We start from the raw sequence: 18236 nt of genomic DNA, 5'->3' as shown, positions 1-18236 counted from the left end.
TATTGCGCAGGTTCAGAGAGCCATCGTGGCTAAAAAGTCTGAACAACAGGCTGTGCATTGATGACCATTTTTATAACCCTTCAGACGTGGTTATTTCCTGAGTAAGTCACATTCCATACATGGTTACATTCTATAGTTCCTTATTCTAACATAGGAAAACTACTAGACAGATCTATAATCGATAGTTCCTCTTTTACATCTGAATGCTTTTAGCAATCAGTAATATATCAAGTGTTAAGCAGTTTAGATACACCATGTGATAAGCAGTTAGTTATATATCATGTGCAGAGCTGAGAACAGGATGTCTGGCCATTCTAAATTTAAGAGCTGTCTGGTAAGCAAAAACAAACCTCCCTTTCACACACATTCTTTGTCGGGCAATCTGCCTTTTACACACATTCTTTGTCGGACCATCAGTATTTTCCCAGGTACCACTTTAACGCAACATCGCGCAATGTATCGGGACAGTTTTGCCATTGCCAGCAATGGGGTGGGCGCGGCTTCCGCGTGATGCATCCAGTCCGTGGGCTGGCAGTTTGACATTCCTGGATTAGATGGATCAGGGAAACCGTTATATGCCACTGCTTGATCTAGCTCACCATTTTCTGTTCTTTCTGGCAATATAACTCCAGGGCTTCAGAACAGAGTTTTCCTTGGAGCAGTGCTGGAAATTAAATTTAGAATTTTTCTAAGCTTTTGGCATGGAAAGCATTTCTTTTATCAGAAGTATGTTATGTATTGCCCATTGTAATCCAATTTGATCTTATATTTTGTTATATGCTAATAAAGATGTTAAACTCTTTAGGAAAGAATATCTCTCATTGTTCCAAATATTTAATGAGACGGGACAATGTCCTGTCCCAAACGTACTTTTCAGAAGACAACTAGATTTTCTTGGGTTTTTTTTCCCTGAAAATGTTTTTGCTTCCCATCCAAGAAGCTTCTTCATTCTGAAGAAGCTTCTTGGATGAGAAGCGAAACCTTTTCAAGGAAAAAAAAAAGCCAAGAAAAGTCAGGTTGTCTTTTGAAAAATACCTCTGGGACAAACGTGTCTTGGATGATTGAGAATCTCCATAGACATTTAGCCGGGACAATGCCCTGTTCACAATCTAATGTTATAGCACCAAATTAAAAATGCACATCATGCTGAAGAACAAGTTATTCAGCATGACATAAGTCCTATTCCAACAATGTATCTTGAGGCACTTGAATAGTCTTGCTTTCTGGTTCTGCAGATGTACAGTCTCCGTTTAAACCCATAGGGTTATGAAAGATCAGGTGTAGTAAAAAAATCCCCTTACAGACATGACTGATCATTTTTTGCATTGTGTTTACAGCAAAGGAATAGCAGCACAGCTCCACTTCACTTGGATGAGGAAAGAAGTTTCTAGGCCACACTCGTGAGAACTTAGCTGCACTTTATTTCCTTAACAAAACAGTCCTTTCTTGGATACTGGAATACAAATTATACTGTAAATGATTCTAGCAAGGATTTATCTTATGTTACCTGGAATTGTTTTTATCACCAGTGTAGCACAAGAAATAGCAACACTGTGTATTTTTCACATGTTTAATATAACTTGAAAACAAGTCACAGGATGCAAAAGTGAAGGACAGTCTGAGAAAACTAGAACAGTAATAGTAATAGTAAAGACTACCTTAAATCAAGTTTGGTTCCTTGAAAATGTATGGACACATTCATGATGCTCTTGGCAACAAAATATGGAATGATTAGGCATTGTCTTCTTATGGGACATTTTTAAAATTGCCCCACAGCTCTGGGACTTTGATACTTGGACCAAGTACTAACAGGTCCAATCCTGCACATGTTTTTTGGATCATCCAAAGCCGGCTGGGTGCTGCCACCTGCTGTAGGAAGCTTAATTTTACCAACATCCAAAAAACAAAACTTCAGACATTGTCAGCAAAGGAACAGTTTAGAAGTGTTATAATCTAGTCAATAATTTTTTAAAAAGTGCTTTCATTCATTGTTCAGAATGAATGAAAAATGCAACATCTGCAGCAGTAATTCCTCTTTTATTTTTATAACAGTGATAGAGAATCAGCTACTATAGTTTGTGAATGATACGTGGCCTACCACAGGGGTCCCCAACCCCCAGTCCGTAGACCAATACCGGACTGCGGCATGCCAGCAACCGGTCCGCACAAACAAGCAAAGCCCCATCTGTGGGATGCAGACAGCACACAAAACCACACCCCCTCCGGTCCACGGAAAAACCTCTCCACGGAACCAGTCCCTGGTACCCAAAAGGTTGGGGACCTCTGACCTACACAGTGTCTTTGTGTGGCAAGAACTAACTTTTTTATCACTCTATTTTGATGAAAATAAAATGGAAAACTATTATATTGTGCATATGAAAGTTTTAGGATGATTTTTGCTTGCTTTTTCTTTGTTTTTTATATTTTTTCTCGGTCCCACTAATCTTACTATTTTAACTTACTAAACTGACTAACTAGTTTAATTATTGTAAACTTAAAACACCTAGGATGCCACTCAAATGCAAAGTGTGTTTTTTGGCTAGAAAAAAGATTACTCATCCTTTTCTGCAGTTAATGATTTGTAACGGTTTATACAAAGTGGATGGTAAATTTGAAGGAAATCCCCGTTCTGTCCACATCAACAGAAATCCTTTTGTAGCATCACACCTTTGCACTGAAAGAACATTTTGCCAATTCAGACCAGAGAGTGCCAACTAGGACAAGAATAATGATTTGTTGATCTGAAGACAGGGTAAATGCAGCTTGAACTATTGATATCCTCTTTGAAATATCTATTTGAGATACTTTGATCTAACATACAGGGAACTTATTCGATAAGAGTGACATATTTTGTAAAGTAAGTCTCACATTAATATGTCAAATATATTCTCAGTGCTGACCTCCTGTAATGAAAAACATAGTAGGTTAAACAAAAGAACCACAAAAAAGATGCTACACTGAAACAAACACAAACCACAACTTAATACTATACACTTACAGTAACATTTTCAGTGTCTTTGTTCTAAGTGTTATTGGGTACATGTTCATTTAAGGTTTTGGAAGCAGCAATTGCAACAGACTTGCCGTGGTTTTGGAGGATAAATGTGCAGGTGGCTATTAATTAAAAAAGGACAGAAAGCAAAGCAAAACAATGCATCTCTTTTGCTGGCTGTGGTGACCAGGAAGAGTATCACAGGAAGACATCTGTGAAAGGCCCGCCTATCAGTATACTGTCTATGGGGCATACAGGAAGTCAGGCACACACGAAGTCAAGTAGAGGTGATTGATGCCTAGCCAGTTACATTGTCAAACAACTTTGTATTCCTGCTATGCCCTTAACCTTGTCTGTTAGTCCCTTAAGAGGAAAAAGAAATGTGCTTTCTGTTGGAAATCAACCTTCATTATTTTTTGTGGAATGCAAAGTATGTGAGCAGACAGCCTGATGAATGACAAATTTGGGTTTATTTTCCTTAGGGTGTGGTTACAGGATATGCATTTGGAAGGCAAATATTTTCTTTAAAATGCTGCAGTGCACTTTATCTGAGATGAAAAATTTCAGCTCTTAGAAGGCCATTAGGAATAAATTATACCAAATATAAGCGGGTGAATCCTGAGCAGAGGGAGATGAATGCTCAGAAAAAGAAGGAAAATTGTAGGTCTACAAAAAGTGAGGCAACAATTTGAATCAATATGATCAGATTACCAGAGCAACCCAAAACTCCACCTAATACTTTCATGACTAATATTCAGCTTCTTACGGGTTTTTTGGGTGGATTACTAGCATGCAGGCTCAAGGAATACTGCAACTGAAACTTTCGCTCCTAAGCATTATGTATTATTTTCACTGATTAATACACAGAAATAAATACACATGGCTTTGGACCATGGAATTTTCTCTTAGATATTAGAATAAATTGCCATCAATAGGCCAACATTCCAAAATTGAAACATCTGGTATATAACCTTTCTGAATAAAAAGCTGAAATGGCAGATAATAATTTATAGAATTTTTAAAACTTATACTTATGACATTGTTATCATCTTCTAACCAAATAAATTCTGGTGGTAATTTTTTTTTGATATGACAGTTTTTATGGTAGCAAATATGAGAAGATAAGCTGTGCTTCTTTCATTTTGCATTTTGGTTTGTACCCATTTATGTTCTTTACGGTTTTTCCCATGTTTCACCAAAAAAAAAAGATAATTGCTACATAGTACAGTATATGGATGAAGTATATTAAGCATAGTATGAGGGTGGGCTGCACGTACACGGGTACATATTTATCTTTCTCTGGTTAAAGTTATTAAGTATTTAATGTACTTTTTATTGTATTATAAACAAGGTAAACTTTCTCCATCTTACATTGATCATAAATTAAAGAGAATTCTGCACTCCAAAAAAGGAAGTGTTACAATATGCATATTACTTAAATATAAATTGCTTAGTAAGAACATAATAAATCAATGCTTACAGTTATCTGACTTCTAAGCTGAAAAAAATCACTTATTCATCTGGAAAGGGAAGAAACAAATGTGTCCAAATGAGGTAAGCAGAATCTCTGTTCAACTGTTTCAGTCCAGGTGCTAGTTTTCTTTTCTGACCACCAATTTGCACATTGCGTCTTTCTATTCTGTTTTGAGGTTGTGGACTGAAAATCCAAACGAGAGAGAGAGAGAGAGTGACCCACCCATGTTCAGTTGAAGTGAAGCACGGTGTGGCTCCTTCAGACAATGAACCCACCACAAACAATAGCCTCTCAGCCCAGAACCATTAAGATGGGAGAGAGTGGCTGGAGCCAGAAGTTTTATGGAAGTTGGTGGTTAATATATTCAGGACTGTGTGGGACAAAGAAAAAGAAATAAGGCAGGGGAACGCAAAAGTGTTCCTGGAACCCAATTTCAAAATTTAACATTAAAAGCTAGTTTAATGCTATAATAACTTACAGGGTTTCTCAGAGTCTATTTGTTTACCTACCAAGAGCATCCCAGGTTGTGCCATGAAAATTAATTGGCAAAGCCACTAATTTTAAGCAGAACTTTGTGAGAGTTTGAGGAAGCAAAATAAGGGCAATCTGGAGGCATTTTCTGCATAGTGCTTAACCAGTTATCCCACCCTTTAAAGCAGAGGTGGGATTCAGCCAGTTCGCACCAGTTCGGAAGAACCGGTAGCTAATTTTTTGTTGCCCAGGCCCAGAACGGACTTCCAGTTGTTCGCATATTTCACTGCTTTAAAGGCTCCTGCTTCAAAGGGCTAGGAGGGTACCTCCATATCATCAGGTTACCACCAAGCTGGCTTAGACCTTTAGAGATTGAAAAATAAATAAAACTAGAAAAAATATTTTACTTCTGCATACAATATAGGCTAGAGGAGGAAACTCTTTTTGTCCAACTACAGACGTTTCATGAAATGTGGAAGAGAAAAGAAACTATTCTGTTGGTCTTCAGATATTAAAAAAACTAACTTTAGATTCTGGCTATTTATTCATTTAATGAAATTTATGTAGCTGCTCATCTCACCAGAAGTTTATTTATTTATTTATTTATGAGACTTATATACCGCTTTAAGTGCAAGCACTCTCTAAGCGGTGTACACCAGTAAGCAATGTATATATAGATTTACATTGCCCCCAACAATCTGGGTCCTCATTTTACCTACCCCGGAAGGATGGAAGGCTGAGTCAACCTTGAGCCGGTGAGATTTGAACCGCTGACCTGCTGAACACAGTCAGCTAAAGTCGCCTGCAGTACTGCACTCTAACTGCTGCGCCACCTCGTTACCCACTAGAAGTGGGCTATAGGTTCAGTACTATAGTTCTGGCTGTGGGTTTTAGTACACAAAAAACTGTGTACTCTGAAGTACATTTCAAGGCATCATAACAGGTACAAATATTATATCTTCTTCTCATTCTGCATTCTTCAAGCAGCTTTGAGACGGTTTGATAAAAGATGTAAGCTGAGAATTTGAAAGGTTTGCCTAAAAAAATTATGTAAGCTGAAGAATACTACCCTTTATATATGTTAGTCCCAAGTTTTGCATTCTGGGTTTTTTCCTCCTGCTTTTTCAAGTCAATAGCTGTAAAATTACTCATTTCTTGGCCTCGAACATTTGTGCCATCTGTCCCTTGCTTACAAAATGGCCTTATCTGACATAACAATCCAAGATTCCTGCTTCACCAGCTGCAACATAGTTTGTATGTGGAGAAATATAAAACAAGCAAATAATTTAAGGGCAAATATACCAGCATTTGGCCATCTGAAAGCAGGTTAACAGAAAGAACAAACAAAAATACCCTCTACCAAGGATCTGAACTGGACAGGAAAAGACTCATCAATATAATTTTGTAAAAAATGGGAGTAGCAAAAATTGTTAAATAAATTAAGCCAATATGGAAATAAGGAACAACATGATAAATAATTTTATTTTTTAAGTATATTTTCTTAATATTAACGCTAAAAACCAGAACTGATTAGAATCCAAGGCTTTCTTAAATACAACAGAAAAAGAATGATCTTTTAAAAAAATTCTGTTGTTCTAATCATGAATAGGATAGACTATCAACAGTAAAGGAGCTATCAATCAAGAAATATACAACAGACTAGCACAAATGCCTTGGTAAAGATCAGAATCATGCAGGCAATATTTTCTCTGGGATACACTGTGGATGTAAAACTTGGACTTTGAAGAAGCAGGATAGGAACAATATCAACACTGCTGAACTTTGATACTGGAAAAGACACCTGGGAATTCTATGAGTAGCCAAGCCAATCAAACAAATGGGTCATCAATTTTCCACACAGTTATTATGGAGAAACCAAGAGGCACCGAATTTATATATAAAAAGAAAGGCAAGATAAAAATCATCAACTTCAGCATCATCAATAACATCAAACAAATCAATCCAGAGATTTCACACAAGGCCCAAATTACTAGGCTCAAATTATGCATATTTTGGACACATTATACTTTGAGAAGTCCATAATGCTGGGAAAGGAGAGAAGAAAGAGAAGCAAGTGAATGGACTCAATTATAAGGTCAACAGATGCCAGGTGTTGAGATCTGAAGAATCAGGCTGGAGCCAGATCTTCCTGGAAAGAGTCTATGTGGTTGCTAAAGGTCAACATCAACTTTATGGCACATAATTAATTTATTCTAAAATATCAAAATAGTTTATGTATGCTCCCCCATAAAGTCCCCTTGTGCCAAATTCTATTCTCAGCCACGTTTCTGCAAGAACAAGGTAATTTTTTTTACACATTCCAGCCTCTGATGGAATTCTAACATTTAATAAATTCATAACAGATGTTCTTTTTGAAACTACACCGAAATTAATCTACAGTGGTATTTATACTGTTGGACTCATACAACCAAAGAATCTTTACCACTTTCAGCATATATTTAAAATGCCTATGCTGTGAAATCATCAAACAGCGTTACTTTTATGTTATTAAGAATCCAACTGATCCAATCAACAAAAGGTATGGCAGTTAGCAATTCAAAATCTTTCCTTTTTTAAAAAAAAAATACAGAGCATTTATCGTACAGTGATGGTTAACCAAATCTGTAAGATAGTCAAATGAAAAAATAATGTCTTCTTCCAGACATTTCAAGAAAGAATGTTAATTACAATAATCTAACTTAACAGATTCTTGTAGGACTATGTTGATAAATATGTAGATCAACATTCTCCTTTATCAAATCAACACACTTTTAACAAAAACCATAAAACCAGCATTGGAAAACTGTGTTCCCCAAAGCTACCTTTCATATGTCCCTAGAGTTCCCCCAGTTTGTGCCCTCAAAATTTGGTGGCAAACCACTTGACAAAGGCAACCCAATTTCCTATTCATTTTCAATATGAAAAAAAACAAAACAAAACAGAACAACTCTGTCTTAATGCTTAGGCTCAACATAGAGAAGTTTCCCCTCTCCCAAAGTTCCTCTGCCAAAATCACAAAGCACAAGAGGATAAAAAATGTTGACTCTGTTTCCTCCATCTCTAAATGTGGCCTAAGGTAGCAGTGTGTCCTATGAAATAGATGAGAGTTTTCTGTTTGAAATTACAAATACTGGATATTAAAAAAGCAGGATAGGTGAAGTTTTGAACTCTGGTGTTGGGGAAGACTTCTTGAGAATACTGTGAGCAGCCAAGAAAAGAAACAAATAAATCATCAAGAAAATCAGTTCAGAATTTCCACTTGAGGCACAAATGACCAGATTACTCTACTTCGGCTAGATTATGCAAAGATCTAGCTTTCTGAAAAAGACTCTTAATGCTGGGAAAGATGGAAGGAAATTGAAGAGGAGGACGAGCAGCAAAGTGGATGGACTCAGTTATAGTGGTGATATAATTGTTGAAAGATCTGAAAGTCCAGGTTAGGGATAGAACCTCATGGAGAAAATTTATCTATCTGGCTGCTAAAAGTTAACAATGACTTGATGGACATAATCAATCAATGAATCAGCCACAATAGTGAGACTGATGCCATCTTAAAGGCTTCTACTTCATCAGAGAGATTCAGTGTTTAAACACTCCCCAGTTGCACTTTCTTCCTCTAATGCTATTCTGTGCTTCTGGGCAGATTATTAATGCTCTTGGTGCACCTGACAAAGCCCGAGGCTTCTTTCTTGTACCCTCAGAGTAAAGCAGCAATTGGTGTTTTATTTTTTTGTTTTGTTTTGCACTGGCCTGCAATTTTTGTGCCCTGTCACAGTATCATGCTAAACTGTCATTCTGTTTTATTTGTTGTTGTTAGTTGCGAAGTCGTGTCCAACTCATCGTGACCCCATGGACAATGTTCCTCCAGGCCTTCCTGTTTTATTTATGCAAAACTATTCCACAGTTTCTCTGAATAAAGCCCAACTACATTAGTCTTGTCTGCTTTTGTTCTTACAGCACAAACCAACCAAAAGAGCAGGCATATATTAAAGGATGATTTCGTTTTAGTTCTATTTTCTGTGGTTGCTGTACCTCCAAGGAAAGGTTTTGCTACATGTTCCTGTGCTCTTGGGCTTTTTTCTGCCTCAACTTGTGCAAGAGAAGTATTTCAGTAAATACATACCCTAAACCCATAAAAGTCATAGTATTCAGATGAAATCAGTCTCAGTGATATTTTTGAATGTGGACCTTCGGACAGTAATTGCTTGTGTCTACTGTGAGGAAGTGCCAGAAATATTGGAATACTTCAGAATGTTTAACGCCTCTAGTGAGGTACCAGTTGGAGAAGGCTGTTAGAGATGAGCTGGCATAATTCATATGTTATCCCCCTGGGGATTCAGAAATGAAACTGACGTATAAGGATCCAGCTAAGCAGAAATGAAACCAAGCTGAAAGGGGCAGCTTACAATATATTTCGGTTTCTGGGAGCCAAAATGCTTTAGGAATCAATCTGAATTACTGTCTGCTATGTTTTTAATCGGATATATCTAAAAAGCTACATACTGAAGCGTGACTAATATAGGCATTTATTTATATTTTCATGCATATTAATCATTCTGATGAGTTAATTCCCCTTCCCTGCACACAGAAGCTGCTCCAGTAATATTGTATAAGATGTAATTTCCTGTACAACTTGATGACTGAGAAGAACTGCATAGGTATCAAAAAGCCTTTAGGAAAGAAGAAGATTTGTTGAAAATCCAAGTATATACATATACTGCATATCCTCTTATGTTTATTGTGACATATGATCAATCATTGGTAACAAAAGTGAAATTTTAGCTAGTGCTACACTGGTAGGTGATACCAGCAGAAAAAGTCCCTTAATCTTTTAAAACAGAACAATTGTGCTTAGTCTTGTCAGGAGCTACTGGATGAATTACGATCTTTTTGCTGACAGACTTCTAATTGGAAAGTTGTAAAGAAGAGCAGAGTACAGTTATTGAAGATATATTTCTGCCAAGAGCAGGAAAGAAAGTTTGAAGAAAGTATGTTGGGAAAACAGAAGTGATTGGTTCTTTCACAATTATGTTTTGAACTAACCATCTAGGGGAAAAAATCCAAAATGCTATCAAGGAAAGCTACTAGTGAAAAAGACCTTTCCAAAACTCAAGGTTTTTAATGCTGTTGTAATTCAATACATCTGGAGGACACCAGTTTGAGGAAAACTAGTTCATCACAATAATGGAACTCTGTTACTTGTCACTATCGTATTTTCTCAACATTCAAGTGGCAAGAGATGGTCACTTAGTAAACATTATATCCCTGTTCTCCAAATACAAGATTTATATTCAGAATGTGTTTCAAATCACTTATTGAATGGGTCTCTCTATGTAATTGAAGAACAAAAGAACTTCTGTGTCATCCTGGAAAGTTTTACTAAAAGACAGAGCTTTAAAAATAATCTTAATTATTATGTGCGGTCTCTCTTTGTGACTACTCCAATACATCAAGCACCTGATAGTAATTTAAACCAAACATTCATACACCTTTTGCAGTACTGTATGTTATGTCCCGAGCCTTGCAAACGGCTCGGGCGTTTGCAGGCAGTCCCGGGCAGGTGCAAAGCTGCCCGGGACCAGACAGACTGTCGCCAGCGCCGTGCGCATGCGCGGGGGCTGGCGCGGGAAAAGTATCGCATTTACCCAGGAAGCGTCTATATAAGAAGCTGGGAGGTTTTGGGAGCTGCAGAAGCCATCTACTTGTAAGCTGAACGCTGAATAAAGGAAACTGAGAACTTCAACTGCTTCTCGTGTCTGCTTCCCGCCAAGGACTCAACACTGTATATAACTTTTCTTGTCATATATTTGTGCTGCCCAATTTCAAAATTATTGAAGATATACAATGATCCTCAATTAATATCAATAATATTGTATGCAGGAGTATGAGAAATAGATTTGGAATACCTATATAACTGCCTTTTTCTTCTTCAGTCTTCTCTGGATTTCTGTCAAGAAATACTATTAAAGTATCTTGCTATGGGTTGGTAGAGTTGTGTTCTTCTTTAGTTGTATTCTTACATATGATTTTTTTTTCCTGAATTTGGCGAAAACGCATACTCTTTTGGGTTCAAAAGAATAATCAGGCAAAGAAGCATGCCAGAGCATGACTTTTGAAATTACAGTATGTCCACCCCTTCGGTGGAATGAAGGAATGTGCTGCATTATATTTCTGTGTGTTTCCACTCTCTGCTGATATTGCAACTGTGTATGTTTGCATGTGTGCACTGGAAAGCACGGGGTGGGTGAGTTTGTCCATTCTAAGTCATGTGACCAGATGGGACAAGGGAGGAGGGAGGCTTAGAATGAAACAGCTAATCTAAGCTGTCAAGCAATCTGAGCAATCAAAGCAGATTCCAGTTGACTGCCCAGCTGCCTCTCCCATCAAGATGCATTGTGGAATTTCATTTTGGAATGCATCTCTATCTTGGCCAGATCCATCCATTTCTTCACTTCATTTTCTTTAGACAACCTCTCCTATCACACTTCATTTGATGGTATTTAATTTTGTTTCTGGAGAGTGATCCCACTGATAGAAGGATTGCAGCAGGCAAACACAGTCCTGAGTCCTTTTACAAAACTTCTTTCCAACATTTTGTTAGAGTGGAAAAAAATTGTCTGGGGATTCCGTATGTATATATGTATATCTAGTATGACTAATACCTGGTGTTGCCTCACCAAGACCTGCAAGCTCTGGGAATGATCTTTGGTGTGCATGGAACATTTCTTTTTTGCTGGTGAAACAGAGTGATGGCACTGACACTGGTTGGAGAGGGTCTCTTGAGATGAAATAGGTGCTTCACAGCTGTAATGAGGGAGAATACAAGGAGGGGAAGTAACAGGGAATTGCCAGGAGCTAAATTCTTCAAAACAGCTCTGATCTCAAGGAGATATCTAGCAGGGATGAGGGGGAAAAAATCAATACTGCATTCTAGCTGTCTCCATCAACAAATCAAATCAAATCAAATCAAATCAAACCTTTTATTGCAGCATTTGGGCCAGAAAGCACAACAATAAAATAGATAGACCTGCACCTATTAATAAAACTTGTAAGAAATGCAATAAAGTTACATAAAATACACTCTTCTAATAACTGCAATACAAATTGTACTGGCAGTCCCAAAATTTGTGCTAAACATCAACCATAGGTAAGACAGATGTAACAAATGATAACACAAAATCGAGCCATCTAGAAAGCTATGTCAAGGTCCGGATCAGATAGAAGCAGTGACAGATAGAGATTGTGCTCTCTACCAGGGTAGTCCTTTAAAATGGGATAAATATATATCTTCCTTGATTACTGATAGAGCAACAAAGGAGTGTACAGTTGCCTTAGGGATTCCACAGAGTCATCTCCACATGAACATAAGCACTGCCAAAATGGGATGTTTTTATACCATTCTCATAAAACTGCAGGGGGTAGTAATATCCAACCTAGCCAAGGTGAAACAAAATTTAGAATTGAAAAGAAATAAGAGGATGGCACACATGTCCATTTCAAAAGCATCTATGAACTGTGGATGCTAGATGCTAGGTTTAGACTGGTTTGAAATCACCATCCCAGACACACTGATTCCTGGCATTTTCAAGCCCTCATCAACAGAAACTTTCCCAAGAAATTCCCTAAGGACATTTTTGTTTACCAGGTTGATTTAAAATGGTCTCTGAGAACCAGTGGATCCAGAGCCACGGGGGGGGGGGGGGAGAGAATCAATTTCAAATAGAAAGTAAGGAGAGAGAACCAGGCTCTGACATTCACAAAAGCCAAACCTGTCTGTAATTGCATTCGTGATGCATCTTGGAACTGCAAGTGTTGCTCTTATTGTATTCCTCATCTAATTTTAATATCCTATTCTATCTGGATAGTGATGGAATCATTGCCAAACAATCAAGACCAGCATGAGAGAGAGACAAAGGTCATCCTGCAGCCAGCTGTTTGGCTTGCGAAAACTAAAAGGCTGCCCACTTGAAAATTTGGCTGTCATTAAAAAAAGGCAGGCAAGCAGGCAGGCAGGCAGGCAATTTCATGCCACAATAGTTAAAGGCAGGCAGTGTTATGGTCACTGGTAAGTATAGTGTTGTCTCTAATATCTCCAGTAACTGCTAATTTACTCCTCCATTTTGCTCCTCTCCACCAGCCACAAAGGGAGCTGACGCCAATTATTTTTCAGACAGAATCCAGGCTGGTGTTTACCATTATCTCCCTGACAACCCCCTTCGTGTGACAACATTATGCAATGTAATTGCAAAGCTGCTTCATCTCACCGGGGCTGTTATTTTCAGTTATTTTTCCCAAGGTCAAGGCTAATAATTAAGAGATTGGAATGCCTGCAACACAACCTTGTTATGTATAAAAAATAAGTGCAGTAACGCACCCACAGTTCCCTGCCAATTCCCTGTGGAGGAGATCTCTGTCTTGTTAAGAAGGGCTCAAAGATCACTCAAATGGAGTTGGGGAGGGGAACATTGAGGGATAATTTGCAGAGAACACCATGCAGGAACCAACAACCTTGTCCAGTGATAAGATAGAAATAAAACAGTTGATTTGCTGTTTCTATCTGTTTGTTACACTGCAGGATGCCCAAGAAATAGAACTCAGGAAGAAGTTTACAGAAGACAGGAAAATTATTTTATTTTATTTTATTATTTTATATTTTATTTTATTATATTTGCACATATAACATGCCTGCCCACAGTAATTTAAGACAACAAAATCAGTATTTTTTTGTACAGCAATAATCCCGGAAGACCTTGTCTTGAGAGAATATAACAGAAAGACTCAAAAGTTATTTATTTCAGATTATGGGAATTAGATCTTTGGGAAACCCACCATAAATATATCTGTTCTTTGCCTTTCATATTCATTTGTAGATTGACATATACCTCAGGCCAGGATACACATTTCTTTTATTTTTTTAGTATAAAAACTTTTTACTAAAAAGCTGTCTAAACGCCAATTTAAAAATGCAGATTTGGCAATTAAATATGTTTTGATAAAATAAATGATCAAAGTTTATTTGGATAAACGAATTTCAGAAATACATTCATAAATATAGAACAGGATGCTTGAACACTAGTAAACACTGAGATCTCTCACCCTTCTTTTATCTAATATTCATGCACCCCGGACCTTCTTATGGCCAAGAAATGGTGGACTACCCTTAGCTTAGGTGTCTCAAAAAGGCAATAATTAGCCAAAGTAATAGAGCTATAATTTGGATTTGGATTTGGATATTTCATTAATGAAGTTCCCAAAAGCTGTGGACAGAATTATGGATCAGATGAAGCTTCAGTCATGAAGTCCAATACAACAAGATTACACTTTTCTTCATACTGTCAGTTGATGAGTGAAGATATTAAATCTGCAATCCTATGCACCAGGATTTGAACAAGAAAATCTTTCTCAAGGGCTATATCCCCTTGGTGGCCCTATATTGTCAATATCTTCAATATCTGAAGACAGTTATGAGTTGGTCTAAAGCAAAAACTAGGCAACATGACCATTTTTTTCTGGTTCATGGTTTCCTTTGGTTTCCCTTTCTTCGACTCCCTTTCTCTACCTGCCCATTTGAAATCAGAGTTAAAAAGCAGAATTGTATCTCTTAATAAATATGCCTTCAGTACAACAGAAAGTCCATGGGAAGTGTACTGGCAATGCTTTTTTGAAAAGACGTGGCCACGTATCTGCTGAATGTTGAAATCCTCAAGTCCATATTCATTTAAGTGGCTCAAAGTAAACCATAAGAGCCATATAAGAAACACACATAGTTCACATTGCACATTTGCATTCCGTTCCTTAGGGTTTTGTGTTTTCCAACTATTAGTGCAAATAGTCTTCACTCATAATATTATTCGCATTGATATTAAATAAATATTAGACTGATATTAACCAGTTGGAAAACAGAAACCTGTTTTATAAGTTCTATGAATGATCGAGGTGGAGAATTCTTCCCTAGGGACAAGAAAGTTCTGCTGAGGCTCTAATTGCTTGATAATTCCCATTTGTATGTCCCCTAGAGTAAATCCTTCTGTCTGAATTTACAGTTAGAGGTCCTCCTAAAACAGATAGTTTCTTTTGCTTTGACATCCTACTGTATTCACACATTGGTATGATAACTATAACTGGCAGTTTGACCTGAATGCACTGATAGACAAGGCAATGGAGACAGAATAAACAGTATTGGCACAAAGAAAGTGGAAATCACTTAGAAAACTGACACTAATGTGCAAGCCTCCTGGAAGAAGGTAGTCTGCAATAATTGGACCCCACTTGTGTATAAAGCAAAAAAGTCTTGAGGGGGCAAGGGAAATCAATGCAACAAGATAAAGGCAGAATGAGGACAGGGGCACTGAGCCTATTTGGAACCAGTAAAAATCACTACAGTTTCTTGTCTCTTTTAACTTGCCCTTATATTTACTAATGGCAGAAATGGGTCTACAGCTTTATTGGCTATTTAAAAAGAAATTAGGCAAAAAAAAAAGACCCCTTTTCTAGACAGAGACAATTCTGATTTTATTTTAGCAGAATTACAAAAACAACACATTCAGCATTTTGTGCAAGAAGTTTCTTCTAATTACTGCAAGTTGCTGCATCTCTCTTATAGCCAAATTAGGTAAATCTTTATGAGTCCAAGGTATTTAAACCACAAATATGCAAATAATTGTTATATTTAGACTTTTAAATGATTGTGCCTTTGACAAAAAACCATAGGGACTTTTGCAGAGAAGTTCTAACCTTAAGTCAGTGGGCTATGATTTAATCAATTAAAAACAGAATTAATGAATGAACCAATATACTAAACCATCATACAGTCTACTTATTTATTTATGAAATGTATAGAATGTCCCAATTTGTCAGGTCTCTGAGGAGCTATATGTAATTTGCTAGATCTTAAGCTATGCTAGCTTATTTATGGTACATCATAATCAAGTTAAATGAAGAGCTGTAGTGTCCAACATTAAGAATAATTTACCAACCAAACTTTATTATCATGGCATATTTCAGTTACTGAAAATACCATTAACCTTTTAGAAAAAAAATGTCCTGGTCAGCATGTTAATCGGAGTCAGTATGGAACAAGTTTAATCATTCTGATCATAGCTTTGCTTTAAAATGTTACTTTACATTGGAACTATCTTCTCTTTCACAGCTCATCTCCTATCTATACACTAATAGTTTTATCACCCTTAGGATTGTTTTGATACATTTTTGATACAGGTTCTAGACAAGGAACAATGGATAGAAACTGATCAAGGAGAGATTTAACCTATGGTAGAAATAAGGAGAAATTTTCTGACAGAGAGAACAATCAACCAATGGAACAGCTTGCCTTCAGAATTTGTGGGTGCTTCGTTACTGGAGGCTTTCAGAAAAAGACTGGACAGCCACTTGTCAGAAATGGTACAAGGTCTCTTGCTTGAGCAGGGGGTTGGACTAGATGACTTACAAGGTCCCTCCTGACTCTATAATATATTATTCTATATTATTCTATTTATTTAGATTTAATTCCTATCCTACTCTTGCCTTGTGTCAGTGATACATGTCTGTAGCAGTATCATCTTATGACTTCCATCAGGAGTCTAAGAAGCATAAGTACAGAAGCAGGAATTTGAATCTGAGTGCCCATCTCCAATATTATAGGCACTGTGGTTAAATTAATTAGTTACAATTCTAATATCCTGAAATTCTCAAAGCCTCTCAATACGATTCCTCACAAATTTTCCAAAGCAATTAAGTGTCACATCCTACTATCTTCATTCCATTACTGTCAAGATTCCATTACTGGTTGCCCTTTTTTGCTATACTTATGAAGAATTATACATTTTCATTGTAAAGCTTTAGGCAAAAATGTATTGCTTCTCACACCTGACAGGAGGAGCACTTGGAATGATATAGTGCATGAAGTAACCAGATTAAAAAAGCTTAGAGGAACCTTGAAAAAAAATAATACGGTTAAAAGGAGAGAATTTTTTTTAATATGTTTTTTCACATGTGAGAGCTGCCATTGTTCTGAGTATATAACATCTGTCCAGTATACAACAGTATATAGCAAGATTATAGGATCATAAAATGGGGGAAATGGCTTGCCACACCTAGTATATAAGCAATCATATAATTATAGTATCCCAAGAAATATAAAGGATCAACTACTTATCTTCTTTGTGCTTGCATAGGATTGATATAAGGTTACTTACATATAGTTTCCTAGGTGCAAATCCACTCAACAGGCTCAAAGAAGCTTTTCTTCTATCAGATTATTTTCCTGTAGATCAGTACTTCTCTATTGACATCAGGGACCCTTGGATCCTACTCTCTATCTCTTATAATCTGAATTTTCCATATAGTGTTACACCCAGATTTTTGCAAACCTACAACTGAAATACCATTTCCATGGCAGTTATTTGTCAATTATATGTAAAGATCCTTTAATTCTTCTTATACCAAGACATCTCTTAGTCATTTCTGATTACCTGTTCAGCTATTGGAGATTCAGCACCTACTTTTTCCTCCTCTGTCTATAGTAATGTGATCAGCACTAATTGAATTCCTCCAGTTATTATCTATTATATGAAGGAATGGGTCTCTGCAGAACACACAATTTATGCCTTGGTCTTTGATAATTGAGCAAGTCTTTTTTTTTTTCTGTTCCAAATAGCTTTTATGCATCCATGTGCACATAGACACACAAGGTGATCGATAATACAAGGATGGACTATTGCTTTGAAAAAAGAATAGACAGTATCATCCATCTTAATTAATATTAATTGGACTGCATCTTGTACTATATTGCTTAATTCCCAGTTAATAAAAAACTACAGCTTAATTTCCCCATCCAATATATTAAATAGGATGTTTGAGGCAGGAAACTGAATTTATTATTGTTGTTTCAAGATATCTTTACAAATGCATTTATATTACCGGTATAAACTTGTATTTTAACAAAACATACCATACTGTCAGTTATGGCAGCAGAAATGGTGACTACTAGCCAGACCAAAGAAACTGTCTATATTATACAGAACAAAGTAAACATGAAATTTATTTCAATGACTGGAAAGAATGCATTGTCAAATACTATATCATTCAATAACCAAAGAAGTTTAGTTTTAGCCAAAAGAATATGCATCTACAGTATGAAGTTAGTATCTATAAACAGTTATAAGATAAATTTTATTTAATGCCTATTAAAGTTTCTCACTACTGCAAAAGAATAGTCATTTACTCTGTGTTAATATTGGAATCATGATAAAATCCTTCTTTTGTTTCCTGTTATTTTAATTTGGGGGAATAAAGAAACAT

The sequence above is a fragment of the Crotalus tigris genome, unplaced genomic scaffold (assembly GCF_016545835.1).
Source record: "Crotalus tigris isolate CLP2741 ecotype Arizona unplaced genomic scaffold, ASM1654583v1 scf7180000018831.1652172, whole genome shotgun sequence".
Lineage (NCBI taxonomy): Eukaryota > Metazoa > Chordata > Lepidosauria > Squamata > Viperidae > Crotalus > Crotalus tigris.
Note: the sequence above shows the minus strand (reverse complement) of the source record.